Below are 19276 nucleotides of genomic sequence, written 5' to 3'. Positions count from 1 at the left end.
TTCCTTCTGGGTGGAGAATTGCACTTCTCTGCCCCTTGGCCTTGAGTTGTGCCACAGGAGTGGAAGTGGCATATGTGACTTCTGGGTGGCAGCATTTAATTACTGGGGTGAGATCCTCCAGGGCTTTTTTTTTTTTCCCCTGAATGAGGCAAGCTCTGAAGCATCTGTTGAGATGGAGCCTCATGAGGTGGAAGCAAACTGGAGAACTGAGCCAGCACACAAAGGAGGGTGGCTGCCTGTCCTAGAAAGCTGCCAAGGTTGGAAGAAATAGCTTGATTGTGTCACATGACCGTGATTTGGATTTCAGTGTGTGTGTATGTGTATGTGTGTGTGTGTTTTGTTACTGTAGCATTACCTAGCCTATACAGATTGACGCTGCCTTATTCATCAACTCTAGGTTTGAAGTCAGACAATGCCTTGCTTTTTTTGCTCAGCAGCCTGGTGTGAGGTTAGAACTGGGGGTTTGCAGGCAGATAGACTTACCTTTTATGACCTTGGGCAAGTTACTTTCTCCATTTTCTGGCTTTCTTTTCTGTAAATGGAAGTGACTGAAACCCACCTCCCAGGGTTGTTGTGAGAATTAAATGTAGTAACACACGTAAAGTAGGCGGCACACTGTAGGTTTTTAATGGGTGCTTATTTTCTTTCTTCCTTTCTTGCACCATCATTAACTCTAGGATTATGTGCCCATTTTTTTTTTTTCTCCTAAGGATTCCACTTTTCTCATTAACCAGTGTTTCCTCGTTGCCAGGATTTAGTGGCAAGTAACCGTTTCCTCTGTCGCTTCCTCTGTCTTCTGAAAGATGAGATCGTCAGCAGGGCAAGGCGAGGATTTATCAGAAGAGACGCCCAACAGATGTCCAGAGAGCATAAATCCCCACTGCTGCTCCGTCTTGCCTCTGTGCCAGCTTTGTAATCTGTATTAGGGAAACATGGTCTGGTTGATTGCTCTGCAATAGACTCTTACAACATTAACACTTGTTTCCCTATATTCTAGTTCTCCAAGATATTTGTTTTCATTTTCAATTTTGATTCAATTCAATTTGATGCTTGTTTTGACTTGGGCACAGGGCTAGGCATAGAGGATACAAAGGTGGATGCAGGCATAGCCCCTGCCTATAGGAAAGCCAGCCGGGTGAGGGAGACTGATACATCAGCCAAACCAATCAACTAACCCAGAGACCCAAATCCCAGACGTTGGAATAATTATAAAAATGTAAGCATGTACATGCTATGGAGAGAAGACTAAGAGGAACGCGTGAATTCCATTGGGTCTAGAAGTGGGAGACGGATGAAGACAACTTCTTTTAAAAGGTTATGTTTCATCAAGGTTTTGATGGATGAACAGGAGTTTGCTAAGTGGATTGTGGAGGAACAGCATTTGGGAAAAAGGCACAGCATTGCAAAGGCACAGTTTTATGGAACCTGAGACATAGTGAGAGGAACGCATGAATTCCATTGGGTCCAGAAGTGGGAGAGGGATAAAGAAGACTTCTTTTTTTTTCTTTTCTTTTCTTTCTTTTTTAAAAATTATTATTATACTTTAAGTTCTAGGGTACATGTGCACACCGTGCAGGTTTGTTACGTAGGTATACATGTGCCATGTTGGTGTGCTGCACCCGTTAACTCATCATTTACATGAGGTATATCTCCTAATGCTATCCCCCCCGCTTCCCCCACCCCACGACAGGCCCTGGTGTGTGACGTTCCCCACCCTGTGTCCAAGTGATCTCATTGTTCATTTCCCACCTGTGAGTGAGAACATGCGGTGTTTGGTTTTCTGAGAAGACTTCTTTTAAAAGGTTATGTTTCATCAGGGTTTTGATGGATGAACAGGAGTTCACTAAGTGGATTGTGGAGGAACAGCATTTGGGAAAAAGGCGCAGCATTGCAGAGGCACAGTTACATGGAACCCGAGACATAGTTCTGGGCAACAGAAGCGGTTTGATGTTTAACAGAGCAGAAAATGCGAAGTGGGAAGCAGCAAGAGATAAAGAAGAAGGTTTTATCCAGGCAGGCAAGGGGGAAAGGACAAATTCTATTTTTTAAAAAATAATAGAGTCGAGACCTCGCCGTGCTGCCCAGGCCAGTCTCGAACTCCTGGGCTCAAGTGATCCTCCTGCCTTGGCCTCCCAAAGTGCTAGGATTACGGGCATGAGGCACTGCTCCCAGCCAGAAAAGGACATATTCTTGAGGTTGTAGGTATTTCTTTGACCTACTTCTCTTTGAGATTTACTCTATTTTGCTTTATACTAGCCACAAACTCCAGTTGACACGGGTATGTTTGTTGTCTTGCCTGATAATGTTGAGTGTTCAGCACTCCTAGATCTGGATGGGGTGAAGAACTCACTGGAAAGAGCATGGAGTCAGGATAAGGACACTTGGGCTTCAATCCTGACTTTCTGCTTTATTATCCCCATGTTTTTAAGCAAGTACCTGAGGGTCTCCATTACCTCCCCTACAGAATGAGGAATATCATTCCTGCCTCACTGAGCACTTATGAGGATTAATAATTAAATAAATATTTAAAGTACTCAGCCCGGAACTTGGCATCCGTTGGGTGCGCTTCGCATCTTCCAGTTGGAGAAATCAGTTATCAGTGTTTGGGGATTGCATTAAGCTCATAAAGTAATGGCTGGAAATTATTAAGATTGATTTTTAAAAATACAATCATGCTTTTATTTTCTTTTGGAAGACAGAACTTTATTGCTTCTCACAACAAAACTTTCAGTGCCCTCCAAGGAGAAAAATAAACTTACAAAAGAAAAAAAAAGAAACTTAAAAACAATATGTCACTTCTGTGGTATCAAGCCTCAAAGGTCTTACCTCGAGATTATTTTGGTAAATCCATTTACATTTTTTTAGTCTCCCCTCCCCTCCAATGTCATGTGTAAGAACACATAGATATTTTGACATCTCCATTGTGATATTTATTTTAAGCCATCAGTAGAGTTTTAAATATCTTAGAAGTGAACTCTGGCCTCTGTGGAAGGCAAACTAATTATTTCCCAAACTGTTCCATAAAGCCAGAACCTGGCATTTATTCCTGGCAGCTTAGAAAGGAAACGTGAAGCTGCTGGCTTTTTAAGGAAGGGGATGTGCAGTCAAACAAGAGCTCAGAAACTTGGGGGCCCAAAGCCATCTTGGCTGCTATATTTTTGCAAGGAAGCCCTGGTGTCCCTGGAGAGCAGCTGGGACCAGAGTTTCACACAAGCGGTTTTGCAGATGACCCCAGCGAAACAAAAGCAGTGGCGATGAGTGGAACAAAGATTTATTGTTACAGATATGTCAAGGACTGACAAAGGTCTCGTATGATTATGTCACCATACAACATCTCCACGAAGTAGAGATTCCTTAGTCCCCTTTTATTAGGTGTGGAAACTGAGTCTTGGAGAAGTTAAGTCTCTTGTCCAAGGTCACATGGCCAGGTGGTTGAGAGCTGTAGGCCTGACACCAGAAAGTCTGATCTTAACCATTCTGCTGCCTTAGTGTCTTCATGCTGTGTGTCCTTGGGCAGCTCACCTAACCTCTCTGAGCATCTCAGTTTCTCCTTCCACTAAATGGGAATGATAATACCTACTACCAACCTCACAGTTGTGCTGATCAGAAATGCTTCCAGAGGTGGAAGCACTTAGAAAAAATAAGTGAAAGCAGAACATCGTAATTAACTTGGCTTTGAGTAATGATATCTTCTATTTCTTACTGTGACAATATCCCTAGCTCTATACAGTCCCTTACCTGGCTGTCAGTTTTCTGTTGTAGATGATACCACCTTGGGCCACGTACACATTCCTTCCTCTCTTTTGTCTTTAGCCATTTCCCCATCTCAGGCTTTTGTTTTCTCCCCAGTCATCTCACTTACAGGGTTCCCTAACTTCTGAAGCTCTCACTGATTTTTTTTCCAGAGAGTTTTATGGCGGAGAGGAGCACCAGGGTCCGTGGAATTCATAGAAGAAAGTCCACCAACTAGCCTGTGGGTTTAGAGGGGCTTTCTGGATGATCTAACTCTTGCGAGATGAAGACGATGTAGGTTGAAGCAGAGAGGAGAGAGGAAAGGGCATTGCAGACTTGTGCAAAGGCATGGCACGTTTTGGGATCCACAAGTATTTGTGTAAGATAGGGTGAATGTGGGTGGAGTGTTGATATGGTTCGTTAAATATTGAATGAATGCTTTTCCCTTTGTTTCCTTAGCTAACTTAGTCTCAGGAGAACAAAGACTGTACCTTAATTTCATACCCCTCACAGTGCCCAATCTAGGGATAGACACAGAGCCAGCCCCAGGAAGTACTCAGATTATTGATTTATTAACACTCTCATGCTGATGGGTTGGACTTTACTGGGTGAAATAGGCAACACAACAATGCAGAAAGGCTATAGAACTTGGAGTCAGACAGATCTTATGCAAGCCACTTAGTCTCTCTGAGCCTCAGTTTCTTCATGAGATGGGGCTAATACATACATACCTCATAGAATTGTTGTGAAAGTGAAATGAGACATGATATATGTGAAAGGATGAATCAAGCAGACTCAACACATGCTAGTTCTTATTTTTGCTGACTGCCTGCTGTCGTCTCAGTATTTGTCCCCCTAAAGCTCATGTTGAAGTTTGATCCCAATGTTGGAGGTGGCAGACTCATGGGAGGGGTTGGGGTCATTGAGGCAGATCCCTCATGAATGGCTTGATGCCATCCTCATGTTTATAAGTGAGTTACTGCTGTATTAGTTCCTGTGAGAGCTGATTGTTAAAAAGGCTTGATACCTCCCCCTCTTTCTCTTGCTTCCCCTCTCGCCATGTGATCTCTGCATATGCGAGCTCCTCTTCACCTTCCACCATGAGTGGAAGCAGCCTGAGGCCCTCACCAGATGCAGATACTGGCACCGTGCTTCATGGACAGCCTGCAGAACCAGTAGCTAAATAAACCTTTGTTTGTTTATAAATTACCCAACCTCAGGTATTTGTTTATAGCAACGCAAGATGGACTAAGACACCGCCCTCTGATCATGAGGTCAGGAGATTGAGACCATCCTGGCTAACATGGTGAAACCCTGTCTCTACTAAAAAATACAACAAAAATTAGCCGGGCGTGGTGGTGTGCGCCTGTAGTCCCAGCTACTCGGGAGGCTGAGGCAGGAGAATGGCGTGAACCTAGGAGGCGGAGCTTGCAGTGAGCTGAGTTTGCGCCACTGCACTCCAGCCTGAGGGACAGAGCGAGACTCCGTCTCAAAAAAAAGACCATCCTCTGTGTTAATATGTTAATCCTAACTGCTTCTTGGAGGCTCCAACTTTGTTGATGGCAGCCAGGAATAGGTGAATAGGTGAGTTATTTAAGTAGACAGTTGCCCACATCGGCTTCAGCTCAAGCTAACTCACCACAGCTACCACACCAGAAGTTGCTCTACGCTCTGCTGTCCTGGAGATGGAAGTTTGCTCCCATAACAAATAAAATAGAGGAGGGCATTCGAGTGCAGGAAACATTTTGTTTATTTACACTCACCTCTACCAAAGGCAGGAGGAGGCTTGTAGGACATGGGAAATGTCCAGGCTCAATGCAATCCCTTTCATCTGTAGTCACTGACCTTCCTCTGATATGTCACTCTTCACCTGTTACAGTGTATACCCCACAACTGCAGGGCTCTTTGCTTGTATTCCAAGCCTAGAACAGTACCAGACAAAGAGTAAGGGCTCTGTAATTTCTGGAAAGAATAAATGCACTAATCCCACCAAGCCTCCGTCCTTTATTTGCCTTCTAGGTGGAATTGGCTAGATCATGTGTCATCCTATCATATCACTACTTTCTTCCTTTGCATTTGCTTGTTTTTGTGATAAAATTATCAGTGTGGAAGGTGGAATGTAGCTTAGGCAACAAGAGCAGAGTTCCTACAGGGAGGTCTTATTTACTGTCTGCTTTGGTCAAACTTGAAGTGGGTTCTTGGCTCATCTTGGTCTTGAGGGCTCAAGACCATTCATGCTGGTTGATGTTTGGTCAGCTTGTTCCCAGTGTGCCTTTGATTCCCTGACTTGGCACACTTTGAAGCTACTCTCCCAAATAAATAGATTTCTCTCCCTCTAATAAAGGATCAATATAGCTATACTGTTAATATTATTGATAGTCCCTTCCTCCTTTCCATGCCAAAAAACTGGGCCGAACTGAAACTGGCCCAATTGTCCCATAGAACTGATGTTTATGGTTTCTTTTAAATACACATAGAAATTGGCCATCCCAGGCTTGAAACTTGCAAAAGTTACATTTGTCTTATCTGAGTTCCTTTCTCAGGCCTCCAACCATCAGGCTTCCCAGATAGAATCAAGGAACTGAAACTCACCAGATCTCTGAATCTGGACAGTGAAAGCACCCGACCCTTCACCCATCATGACTGCCTAAGCAACCACCTGCTTCTTGTTGACAAACTCCTCTTCCTTTCCTCTCCCTAATTCCTGTTTTCTCGCGAATGGTTACATTTCTTCCCTGCTATAAAAATACCTAATTTTAGTCAGCTAGGGGAATGGATTTGAGGCTGATCTCCCATCTTCTTGGCTGCAGGATCCAATTGAAGCCTTCTTCCCTGGCAATACTCATTGTCTCAGTGGTTGGCTTTCTGTGCAGCGAGCATTAGAACCTAGACTGAACCTCTGGTGTTTCAGTAACAAGATCACCAGGTGTTACGAAGCACCTGTATGCATTGGGAAGTCCTTGCTCATTTCCTTCCCTCTTAGGCATCATGGATGTCTTCAGATACATAAGTGCAATCTATGAAACACATCCACATATCTAACTGTGCCTGCGTCTTGAAAGTTCACCCAGCTGATGTTTCAAAAGGCAATTGAAAAGATGGTAGCTAGACTCCTCTTGAAGCTTCATTTCCATTTTGATTTTCTTATTCAACACAATGTGATATTTTCTTGAAAGGGAGACTCCAATTGAGGGGCCAAGAGGTGGGTCAGCTTCACCAAGATAAGAGTAATTACTGGCCAAAAAAAGAAAAAAAAGAAAAAGAAAAGAATTTCAGATAGAATAAGTGGATACAGCCTGTCTGCTTGAGCTTTGCTGCTAATTACCAGACTGCTGTCCCTCATTCAGAGGGAAGAACTCTATTCCAGCTGAGTTTCAATTTAAAATATGAGGTTGGTGATCAAACACAAGCTTCACCCAAAACAATGACATTGGAAGAGATGGCTCCGATGAGTGAAGGTAGCTGTGATGGAGCTTAATAAAATGAGGGTTTCAAGGATGTGGTATTTCTGTTTTCATTTCACAATAATAAAGTCATGAATGAGAGAAAAATATGCTGGTTACATTACTTTAAAATACCTTGGCAAAAATATAATTTCTTATTGATTAGTTTCCCATTGAAGGGAAGGCCTGTAGATAAAAGAAAATTGACTGCTGAGAATTCTAAAATAAAGTAAATGAGGGAAGATGTTTAAATTTTTAAGAGGAAGAAAAAGTATAATCAATGTACCCAAATATGTCACTTGTACAAGTACTGCTGGGACTGAGAGCTAAGCTGTTCTTGATCTGATTTACTTACTTTCATTGACACCAATATTTAAGAAATGTAAAATCAACAGACTGGCTTTGGAAAGCAAAGCCCATAGAAAGATGTTCCCGGTACCATGGAAAGTAAAAGCATGTAGGAGTGAGAATTATTACTGGAAATTGGGTAGGGAATTATTTGATAGGTTACTGTATGCTCGTGACTTTTGGTTGCAAGCAATAGAAACCTGAAAACTGGTTTAAACCAGTGGTTCTCAATAGGAGGTGATTTTGCCCCTTGGGACCGTTGGCAATGATTGCAGCTGTTTTTGGTGGCCAGGACTCGGGGGTGAGAATGGCCAGGAACATTGCTAAACATCCTGCAATGTACAAGCCAGCCCCCATCCAGCCAAACACTATCAATAGTGTTGAACTCAAGCTTAAACAGGAAAAGTAGAATTTGTTGACTCACAACTGAAAAATCCAGGATGAATCTATTTGGATCCAGATGTTCAAACTGACATCAGAAGTGGCTTTTTCTCTCAGGCCTGCTACTTTCCTTGTAAGATTTATTTTTGGGGAGTTTTTTTCCCCTTGTAGTCCCAAGACAGGCTTCAGCAGCTCAGCTGAAGGTTGCTGCCAGGTTAGGGGTTCTAGTGACAGAAGAGCTTATCTTTCTCCTTGCTTCTCCCTAGGAATTCTGAGATATACTCTTATCTTTTTTTTTTTTCACCTTTTAAGTTCAGGGGTACACGTGCAGGATGTGTAGGTTTGTTACATAGGTAAACATGTGCCATGGTGGTTTGCTGCACAGGTTATCCCATCACCTAAGTATTAAGCCCAACATCCCTTAGCTATTCTTCTTGATGCTCTCTGTCCCCCACCACTCTGACTGACAGGCCCCAGTGTGCATTTTTCCCCCCAGGTATCCTTGTGTTCTCATTTTTCAGCTCTTGCTTATAAGTGAGAAAATGCAGCGTTTGATATTCTGTTCTTACATTAGTTTGCTGAGGGTAGTGACTTTCAACTCCATTCATGTCCCTGCAAAGAACACGATCTCATCCATTTTTATGGCTGCATAGTATTCCATGGTGTATATGTACCACATTTTCTTTATCCAGTCTATCATTGATGGGCATTTAGATGGATTCCATGTCTTTGCTATTGTGAATAGTGCTGCAGTGAACATACAAGTGCCTGTATCTTTATAATAGAATGATTTATATTCCTTTGGGATATATACCCAGTAATGGGATTGCTGGGTCTAATGGCATTTCTGCCTCTAGATCTTTGAGGAATCACTACACTGTCTTCCACAATAATTGAATTAATTTACACTCCCAGATTGACTCTCATTTAACTAAACTGTCACATGATCATCCCTGAACCACTCCTTGTGAGGATGGAATATTCTGATTGACTAGGCTTGGGACACACATCCATCCTTGACTCTGGGGACAGAGGTGTTGAATTGATACCAGTTACACCAGTGTGCTGGTGGGCTGAGAGGGCAGGAAGGTGCTTTTCCAAAAGGAAAAATGAAGTGCTATATTCAGAATTAGAGAGTAGATGCTGAGCAGCCAACAATCAGATGCTCACTACATTTGTTTTCTGCAAAAATTCTGAGGAGTGATGGTATGGGGGCCACTAGGACCCTCTACTCCATCTCTCTCTCTTCCCCTGTCATCCAAGAAACCTTCAAAAATACACCTATTGTAGTCTCTCTCTCTCCTAACACTCATGTTGTTACATTGTCATAAACGTATTTATCTACCTATCCACCTGCTCCCTTAGGCTTTTCAAGACCTAAACACAGGGATGATGTCTAATTCATCTTTGTGTTTCCAACACCTTGCATAGAGTAGAGCACCTAGTAGGTTAAAGTGAAACTCTTCTTTTTCAGTAGAATGTCAATTTGATCCTTTTAGACTATCCATCATGCATTAATCAAATGTTTATTGTGCAGCTACTATGTGTCCCCCACTCAAACCCTGGGGAATAAGCAAGAAACAGGATGCAAGTGTGGAATGTCACATATGGTGGGGTGGCAGCCATCATATGAGTGATCCAAAGTGAGTTACACAATGCAAAGGGAAGTCCTGAGAGCTATGGAAACCACAGCAAGGGTCCACTTTGGAGTGGGAGTCTTTAGAAGTGATGCTCAAAGGGGGCAGCCTGGAAGATAAGTGAGATTTAGTTTTGCAAAAGGAGCGGGTGGAAGAGCTTTCTATGCAAAGGGAATAGCCTGTGTGAAGGCCTTGAGATCGTGGTGGGGTCCTCAGTTCTGGTATTATGTCCTGTTAGCAAGATAGGGTTACATTTTAGGTCTGATTTAAGGAAGTGTGGCCTCAGCTCTCCACTTCGATGGGCCTCTGAGACAGTGATAATTCAATTGCAAGGAATAGAAACCCATTCAAAGAGATTAAAGTGGATATGAAGTTTTACTGTCTGGACACACAAGGCTCTCTGGAAATCCAACGTATGCAGCTGGACCTCATGGGACTTGGAATCAGCCGCTTTCTCCATTTCACTCTCTGGAGCTTACCTCTGCACATCTGCTCCATTCTCTTCTCTGCAGACTGGCGCCTGCCATTGGAATCTCAGGGTTTGCTGTTTCCCAGTTTCTACTTGCCCAGGGCCCTGGGACTTCTTCTTCATGACCTTACAGCTCCAGCTTCTAATGCACTCTGATCAATTGCGCCTCTATCTGAATGTAAGAGTTTCCCAGGTGTAGGAATATGATAGGTCCGGGTAGTAGGAGGTGTACACTCTGGTCCAATCAGATGTGGCCAGGTGAAGGTGTCAGGTGGGTGCCTCTGCTGTGTGTGGGCTAGAGAGCATCTCAGAGAAGTCGTGCAGGTAGGGAAGCACCTCTCTGGTTCTTGGTGGAGCTCTCTGGAGTGGTATGGCTAAACTGAAGAAGATGATGAGGATGTCGTTGCTGTGCTCAAAAGGGCCCAGCCTTCTCGTCATAATTGTATACTTGTTATCCTATTTAACACTCATGATCATCCAGTGAAGGGTTAACACTATTCTACAGAGGAGACAACTGAGATACAGAAAGGTGGACAAACATTGCTTCAAAAGAAATGTTAATTGTCTCACATATCTGGATTCCAACCCGAGGGAAAATGTCACCCCAGATATTAGCCTGGAGTTCCATAGCCAAAGTAATTATCACTTCTCTCTCCTTCTCACTTAACATACTCCAGCCACACAGGTATTCTTCTGGTTTCCTAAATACACAGCCTTTGCATGTGCTGTTTTCTCTGCCAGAAATTCTCTTCCCTCCCACTCTTTACTAGGTTAACTTTTCCTTATCCTTCAGGTTTTAGTGTAGACATTACTTCCTCAGGGAGATTTTTCCTGACTCCCTGAGTAGAATCAGTTTCACCCTCTTTATTCTGGCTTATGGCACTCTGATCTCTTATCAGAATTTTAATCTTACAAGTTTTGCACAATTACCCTGCCTAGACTGTTAACTCCTTGAAGGAGAGGAATCACATCTGCCAGGCAACTAGTAGGTGCCCAATAAATAATGATTAGATTGGCCAGGTGCAGTGGCTCACACCTGTAATTTCAGGAGGCCGAGGTGCATGGATTGTTTGAGGTCAGGAGTTCGAGACCAGCCTGGGCAAATGGACAAACCCTGTTTCTATCAAAAATACAAAAAGTTAACCAAATGTGGTGTTGCATGCCTGTGGCCCCGGCTACTCAGGAGGCTGAGGCAGGAGGATTATTTGAGCCAGGGAGGCGGAGGCTGCAGTGAACTGATATCACACTACTGCACTCCAGTTCCAGGCAACAGAACGAGACCCCATCTCAGATAAAGAAAAATAGTGGTTAGATAAATAATGTTAATGTAATTATCCAGGGAGAGGAACTTTCGCCAGTTTTGTTTGGATAGAGTAAAAGGTTAAACTACTGCTTAAAATGATTCATTCTTTCTGTGGAGGTAGGGGAATGCCTTAAATAGAGATAACTGATGTTTGATAAGGTTGCTAAATGAAAGATGCCCAAAAAACCCTCACATTTAAGTTAGGAAGGTCATTTGGCTGCTTCCAGGTTTTTTCTTCTGTTCTTTTAGGATGATTCAGAGGGCCAAGCTGCAGCAAAATTTTGGGAAAGTGAAGGAAAACTAGTGCTTATTGAGAAGCTACTAATGATCAGGCAGCATATTAGGTGCTTTGTAAACACCATCTTATTTGATTCTCTTGACAGCCCTGAATCATGTGGGTGGTGCCCTTTGTGCATGGGCTCCTTCAGTTTCCATTCCAGCCTCTGTCAACTGTGTCATTCTATACTGCAGAGGCTGGGTTGCTAAAAGGGCAATATACTGGACTCCCTTGCAGCTAGGATTCTGACTATGACTCAGGTTCTGCAAATCAGATACTCTTTTGTGCGTCTTGAATTTATAACTGAGTTAAGAGGGGAAAATGGCATAATGCCATTCACTTTGCTCCTGTGGATCTCTGCAGAGTCTGGGTAGTTCTGCAGCCATTAGCTTCCTGATGTGGTGACTTCTCATAGTGCAGGTAGCGGTTTTCACCATCATAGCAGAGGCAGAGTGATTTGGGGGACCAGGGAATTGTTCTTGGAAGCTCCAACTCTTTGGGTCCTTCCAATGGTTTTCTAAGTCAGCTTACATCTGGTAATCCCTTCCCTTCTGTGTAAAGTAGCTGGAGTGGTTTCCATTGTCTGCAACTGAACACTCATTTAAAAAGTAGGCTTTCAGGTATATTTTCCCCTCACTTTGAGAATCTGAGGTGAGAGGATCAGAGAGTTCAAATCAACTTGACACAGGCTTCACAGCAGGGAAGTGATGGAGAATTTGAAATCAGAACGGACTTTTTCCATTTGTCTATCTTCAGCACTGCCACCAACTTCTCTTTTCTGTGGCCCCTTTCTCTCTTTCTTTCCTCCAAGATCCTTCCTCCATGACATATGTTGTTTCAAACAGTTAGGATCTGACAGTCAAATTCAATCCAAGGGCTCAGGGGCTTGGTGTAACCCTACCTGGGCATATGTCTTTAAGAGGACTGTGGTGAAGGGAAGATGGTGAGCTGTAAGGCATGAGTTCCAGGTACCGTGACATCTGCTTGAAGAGGAGGTTAAGAGGTTCATGGAGAAAGCTGGGATGGGATAGAGTGGAAGGAAGGTCAGGAAAAATGTCTTGGGTTCTCAACTTGTAATTGTCCTGGCCTGATTTCTTGTGCTAATCTTGCCAATTTGCTAAGAGAGGCTTGCTCCAGGTGGTAAGCCTCCTAAAGCTTTGGATCCAGGTTTTTAAGCTGGTTGGAGCTCACTCCTCTTCTGACCCATCCCCAAGAGCTCTTCTGTCAGATTTTAGACATGCCAGCTAATTCCTTTCTATAGATTCGCCTGGCTTTATTAGGAGTAATGGTATCGAGGGTATTTTTCTTTATAGACATTATAATTAGTAATTGTTTTGAAGGGCAATTGCCGTTAAACTACATATTTTTTCTTTTCCTGGAGGACAGGACAATTTCCAAGACTGATTATTTCACAATCGAAATTCCATGTCTCCCAGAGGTAAATTTTTATAGCAGTTGGTGGAAGTCAAATCCTTTCTTTTTATTTTTTTCCCCATTGCACATTCATATGCAGACACACAAAAAAACATTTCTGGGAAAGGAAGTGGAAAGATGAAGCCTCCACTGAGTGTTCAACAGCTTTTATAGACTGTTACCTGGCTCTCTGGCTAATGCGATAGATGATAAATGCTCCCGAGATACCATTTCAGTCAATTAATTAGTTAATGTTTAAAGATGGAAAGTGTCATGTAGATAAAGAACATTATGACTCTCTTAATAAAAATGACTTAAACCAAGAAAAAATAGGGATGAGGAGATAGTATACGTTTTGCCTTTGAACTATAATTTCTCTCTTTGATTCTTGTAGCCACCCACGGGGTTGTAAGCACCTCCATATCGTTGGGTCACCTCCATAAAGCTTTTTCTTCTGGTTGGAAATTTTCAGCACAGTAAATGTGGTGAGCTAATAGATTATTTTCTTTTAAATAGAATGGGGGTAGTGTCTTAGTCCATTTGGACTGCTGTAACAAAATACCATAAACTGGGTAGCTTATAAACAACAGGAATTTATTTCTCACTGTTTTGAGGTCTGGGAAGTTCAAGATCAAGGTGTCTACAGATTCAGTGTCTGCTGAGGACCTGCTTCCTGGTTCTTACATGGCTGACTTTTCACTATAATCTGACCTGATAGGAGGGACAAAGATCTCTCTGGGATCTCTTATAAAGTCACTAATCCCATTCATGAGGGCTCCTGTCTTATGACCCAGTCACCTCCTAAAGGCCTCACCTCCTAATACCATCACCTTGGGGATTAGGATTTTAACAGATGAATTTTGGGGAGGGACACAAACACTCAAACCATAGCAGGTAGGCATGTCCAGAGCTAGCTTGTTGTTTGGGGCTTTGAAACTGTGTTGAGCAATTCCCTACATCAGCCATGCTCAGAGATGACTGGAAGATGGGGAGTGGATATAGTAGATATAGACTTTTTTTTAGGGGGTTTCCCCAAGGATCAAGATCCAAAAAGTAAAACCCAGTTCTTTATGGTGAGGCTTTTGAGCTTTGAACTGAAGACAAGAATTACAGCAACGAATGAGATGCCCAATGGAAATGAAGATGGGAGTACTCCTAAAGGTATCAGTAAAAGAAGAGGGTCCCAGAAAAATGGCCACCAGCACAGTTGCAGGGCCCAGTTCTCACAATGCTGTAACACTGGCTTCCATGCTGGCGGGAGGTCACCTTGGTGAGAAGGTTTGGGGTGAGGACAGATATCCCTCACCAAATATAGGGCTTATCAAATTCATGCATTCCAACCATCCTAATAGACAGATGCGTGCCTCACCCATTCTATTGCTGGGATCTTCTCTGCCCATTGAGAGGATCCCAAAGAAACAGCTGCATCAGAAATAGTGGCTTCCTAAAATTCAATTCTATTCTGATATTTGACAAACTGGCAATGTTTGATGCAGAAGATATATCCCTGCTCTGTCACACTCACAACTGTGGGCTGATAAAAGACTTTTTTCCTTGTCACAGCTGCCCAGAAATTTTTCATGAACAGAAGTTAGAAAACAATTGATTAAGGTATAATCTCCTGTCTTCCCACACAGTGTCTAGGAATGATGGAGAATGCACGCACTGGAGTTAGACAGTTCCGTGGTTGTAAGATTTGCTCTAGCATCTTCTAGCTGTGCAAACTTGTGAGATTTCCTAATCTGCTTGGAACCTCAACTTCCTTATCTGCTAACGGGGATAATAACAATATTTATCTTGGCAGGATTCAGAGAGAAACTTATTTATTCATCCACTCCAGAAATGTTTTTAGATTCTATTACATGGCAGGCATGTGCTAGCATGTTGGTTTCATAATAGTGAGTAAGTCAGGAACACCCTTTGCTTTCATGAAGCTTATATATTCATGGGGAGGCAGGCAATAACTAAGTTAATTTAAAATGGTGATGTGTTATGGAAAAAATACAATAAAGGAACAAGATAAAGAATGACTTAGCATGGGAGGTGGACAGCTTAGTTCGGGATTACCTTTTGGAGGTGGCCTTGAATTAAGAAATGAGGAATGACAAGGAGTGAGCCATGCACATATCTGGGCAAAAGCATTCTCAGCAGAGAGACCAGCAAGTGCAAGGGCCCTGGGGTAGGAAGAGCTTGGCATGCTCTAGAAAATAAAAAGGGCCAGTGTGGGTATAGCATATTAAGTGATGTGGGGGCATGGTCAGAGGTGTAGTCAAAAAGGCAGGCAGGGACCAGATCGTGCAGGGCCTCAGGCTATGATTAGGAGTAAAAAATGCATTCTCAATTCAGTGCCTGGCATAGTCAGTGCTCAATAATCGAATGTTTCCTTTCTTTGCAATTCCTTTCCCTTAAAACAGAGTTGAAACTTGGCTAAGTTATTGAGTGACCATTCTGGTGGCTCCTTCCTCCCCTGGAACTGAAAGGATCTGTTAGTTGCATAACAAGAAAGGTTTTTCTTTTTGCACAATGCCATAGACCTTGAAAAGGTTCCAAGTAGGAGTTTCATGTCTCAGAGGGAGGAGGAAGATGATGAGATGCTTAGGAGACTATGAGAACCCATTGAGTAGATAGAATAGGAAACTTCAGTTTAATAAGCTTGAGCTTAGATGCCTGTGACAGTCTCTGTCATATAAATAAGAATATGCTACAATTTATATGAACTGGACTTTAGGAATCTGGAACACTTGAAAAATGAGAACACACATTTTTTATACTTTGCTTCTGGGAGAAGGGCAAAGACGGGAATATAAGTGATAGCAAATAGTGTTTTAAATAAAAATTCGACATGCCAAAGATCTCTGCTGATTCAGTCTAATTTCTAACACTATCTTTAGTCCCAGAATACACAATTCTTAGGCCTGCAAGAATGCTCATCTTTCCAAGAGAGACTCAATTTCTTTGGGGGAATTTATTGACAGTGGGTAGCAATGTGGGCTAACCTATTGATTCTTTTTTTCTGTTAATAAGGGAGGAAATAAATGGGACTTTCAGTTTCATCCCTCTGCTAACTGGGGGGAAAAAGCCCTCTGCCCATGTGCACTGAGTCCTGGTTAATCAAGTTTTTGCTGTGGTTGGCAGACAAAAGCTGAGCAGATTTTTTTCCAAGTGTGGTGCAAAGTAGGGCTGGATTTTGCTGTAATTTTGTCATTAGACCCAAAAGAAGAAATGACATTAATCAGAGATAATTTTCCTGGGCTTCCCAGAGGGGTATGAAAGGCAGAGTGAACTCCCCATTGCTCTGAAGTGGCAGAGAGTGACCGTCCAACAGATGAATTGAACAGATGGGAGGAAGTGTCAATGTACAATTGATAAGCACCCTGGTGATGGAAAGGAAGAAACTGCTTAGAAAATGATGTGGGGGATGCATGGAGTAGAGATTTTGCTGAGTATTGAAGGCCTCCCTTACCCTTGATTTGGTATCTGGAGAATAATGGTATATAGGGAGGCACTTGGCCAAAATCTCATGTGGAAAACAATTAACAAATCAATTACTTTAATAGACATTTATTAAGCATCTCCTATATGATACTATGCTTAGATGATGAATAAAGAAATATATCAGACCTTTTCTCTCTGAAAGCTCTGCCTTCAAGGTGATCAGTAGGGGAGAAAAAGATGGGGAGGCAGGGTATATTAATTATTAAATTCAGGATGATAAAGACCATGACAGAGGTGACAAAAACGCCCTGGTCTGGGAGCTCAGGAATGGCTTTCAGGAGGAGATATCTAGGATGGAATATTTTCTAATTATAGAAATATTACACATTGTCTTATGTTGGGATCTGGTATTAGTTATCTATTGCTACATACCAGGTGACCCCATGACTTAAGCAGCTTGACTGACCCACATTTATTATCTTATAGTTGTGGGCCAGGAATCTGGATGTGAGTTAGCTAGGTCCTCTGCTTCATGGTTTTGCACAAGGCTGTAATCAAATGTTGGTGCAAGGTTGTGGTCTCACGTGAAGGTCTGACTGGGGAAGTATCCATTTCCAAGCTCACTCAGTAGTTATTGGCAGCATTGAGCTCTTTGTTGGCTGTTGACTAGAGATGACCTTCATTTCTTTGCCATGTGGGTCTCTTCAATGTGGCAGCTTGCATTATCAAAGCGCACAAGGAGAGAAGACAATCTAGAGAGTCTGGTGGCAAGATGGAAGTCAATCTCTTCTATCCCAATCATGGAAGTGACACTCATCACTTTTGGATTTAGAAACATGGCACACTCATGGTGAGGGGATTGTATAAGGGCATTAACAGAAGGTGCTGGAGATCATTGGAGAACATGTCAAAAGTTGTCTATCAAAGGTCCTAGAAGCAGATCCTGAAATGAGGGCTCATTTAAAACCAGTTTAATAGGAAGTGTTTCCAGGAAAAACCCAAGCAGGTGTGTGATAGCAAACAAAGTCTAGCAGAAGATAACTGTGGCTCAATCTGCAGGGGAGATCTGGAGGCAGCATATTTTGAAGTAATTCCCGTTAAGAAGCAAGGGAGGTGAAGTATTTAAACTCCTCCACCTGTCAATCATTGGCTAAGGGCTGCTCTTGGGCAACATAAATTCCCAGGTGCTTCTAGCTCTCCATGCATTCAGAGAAAGTGGATTCCAATATTCTGAGGCTGTTGGGAGTGAAAGCACATGGGAAACTGGTGTGCACAAAATCATCAAGGGAGCTGAGGGGATGTGGGAGGGCACTGACAGCATCTGCTGCTCAGGTTCATTGTAAAACATTGTGACAATATGGAAGAGTAAAAAGAAATAGGTAATTCTGCAGGAATGACTGCAACTAGAAGCTAGTCTTAAAGGTTGGGCTGGAATAAATCCAGGAAAGGAGACGGAGAGGAGTAACCTAGAGAGAGGAAACATCGGGGAGGGATATTTGAAGGAGTGCGAGCATAGCACCTTTTAGTAAATCTAAGTAATTAAAAAATAGAGTCTAAGTAAAGCATAGAGATCTGAGCCACAGATGGGCATTTTTCACAAAGTGTTTAAGCATTTTTAAGCTAACATTGAAAAATGGCAGGTTCTACAAAAAAAAATCTTAATTTCCTGATTCTTTTGAAAACTCAGAAGAGCTTGCAATGCTGAGTCTGCATTTCTGCTGGGCAAAGGGGCTGGACCTGTGAAGTTGCTCAGTTGTTGAGTTGGGGCATGCCCTTGTGGTTTTGTCCTGGCCCAGCACACTCCACTGAGTCCCTATATGCCCTTGAGATTGAAACCTCTGGTCTGAGTGTGTCTGGCATTGTGTAAGGTACAGCTGGCAAGAGCTATATTATTAAAAGCCTCAAACATCAAGCTGAGGATTAGGAATGTGTTGTAGGGAAATGGGGAGCCATTGAAGGTTTTAAGTATCTGTATGACATCCGGAGATTTGCTCTCTAGGAAACCCATGTCATTTGGCCCCATTGATGCCCCAAATCAGATCTGGGGATGGGCGATTGTTTAAATCAAACTTTTAAAATGATTCTCAGCCAGACACAGTGGCTCACACCTGTAATCCCAGCACTTCGGGAATCTGGGGCAGGAGAATGGCCTGAGCCCAGGAGTTTGAGGCCACTGTGGGCAACATGATGAGACCCCCATCTCTACAAAAAACAAAAAAAATCCTCCGATGTTTAGAATTAGGTTAGTTATAATCCTTGCTCATGACATACTGTCATTATTTCTCTGAGAATGGATCTTTTAGTTTAATTGATTAAAAATGTAATAATCTAATAAATACCCCTGATCTCATCATTCAACCAAGAGCAATCACATTGACAATAACACATCTATTCCTATTTCACTGTGTAGTGGGTTTCTGCTGTCTTTGCTTACTCATCAACCATTCTCCATTGTAGTAACCTAGTGAAAATTAGATGAGCTTAGACATCATCTAGGACAGCCATTTTTAAAAGAATCTCCCTTTTAAAGAATTTCTCTAACCAGCGATGGGAAATTCACAGCTCCAGCAAGCAGCCAGTTTTATGATAGCTGTTAGAAAGCTGGGCCTGCCTGTAATGCCTGCCCACTGTTTCCAGCTGGGCTGTCTTTTAATTTCCTTCCATTTACCTGGAACCTGGTAAACATAATCTTCATTCAACCTGTATCAAGCACCTGCCTTGTATAAGGCGCTGCAGGGAATACAAAGGTGGTTAAGACAAGGTTTTTTCTGCCCCTGTGGAGTTCATAGTTTAGCAGAGGAGATAAGACAAATACACAAATAATTATAATACAATGTC

The sequence above is a fragment of the Pan troglodytes genome, chromosome 18, assembly GCF_028858775.2.
Source record: "Pan troglodytes isolate AG18354 chromosome 18, NHGRI_mPanTro3-v2.0_pri, whole genome shotgun sequence".
Lineage (NCBI taxonomy): Eukaryota > Metazoa > Chordata > Mammalia > Primates > Hominidae > Pan > Pan troglodytes.
This window is presented reverse-complemented; position numbering follows the sequence as displayed.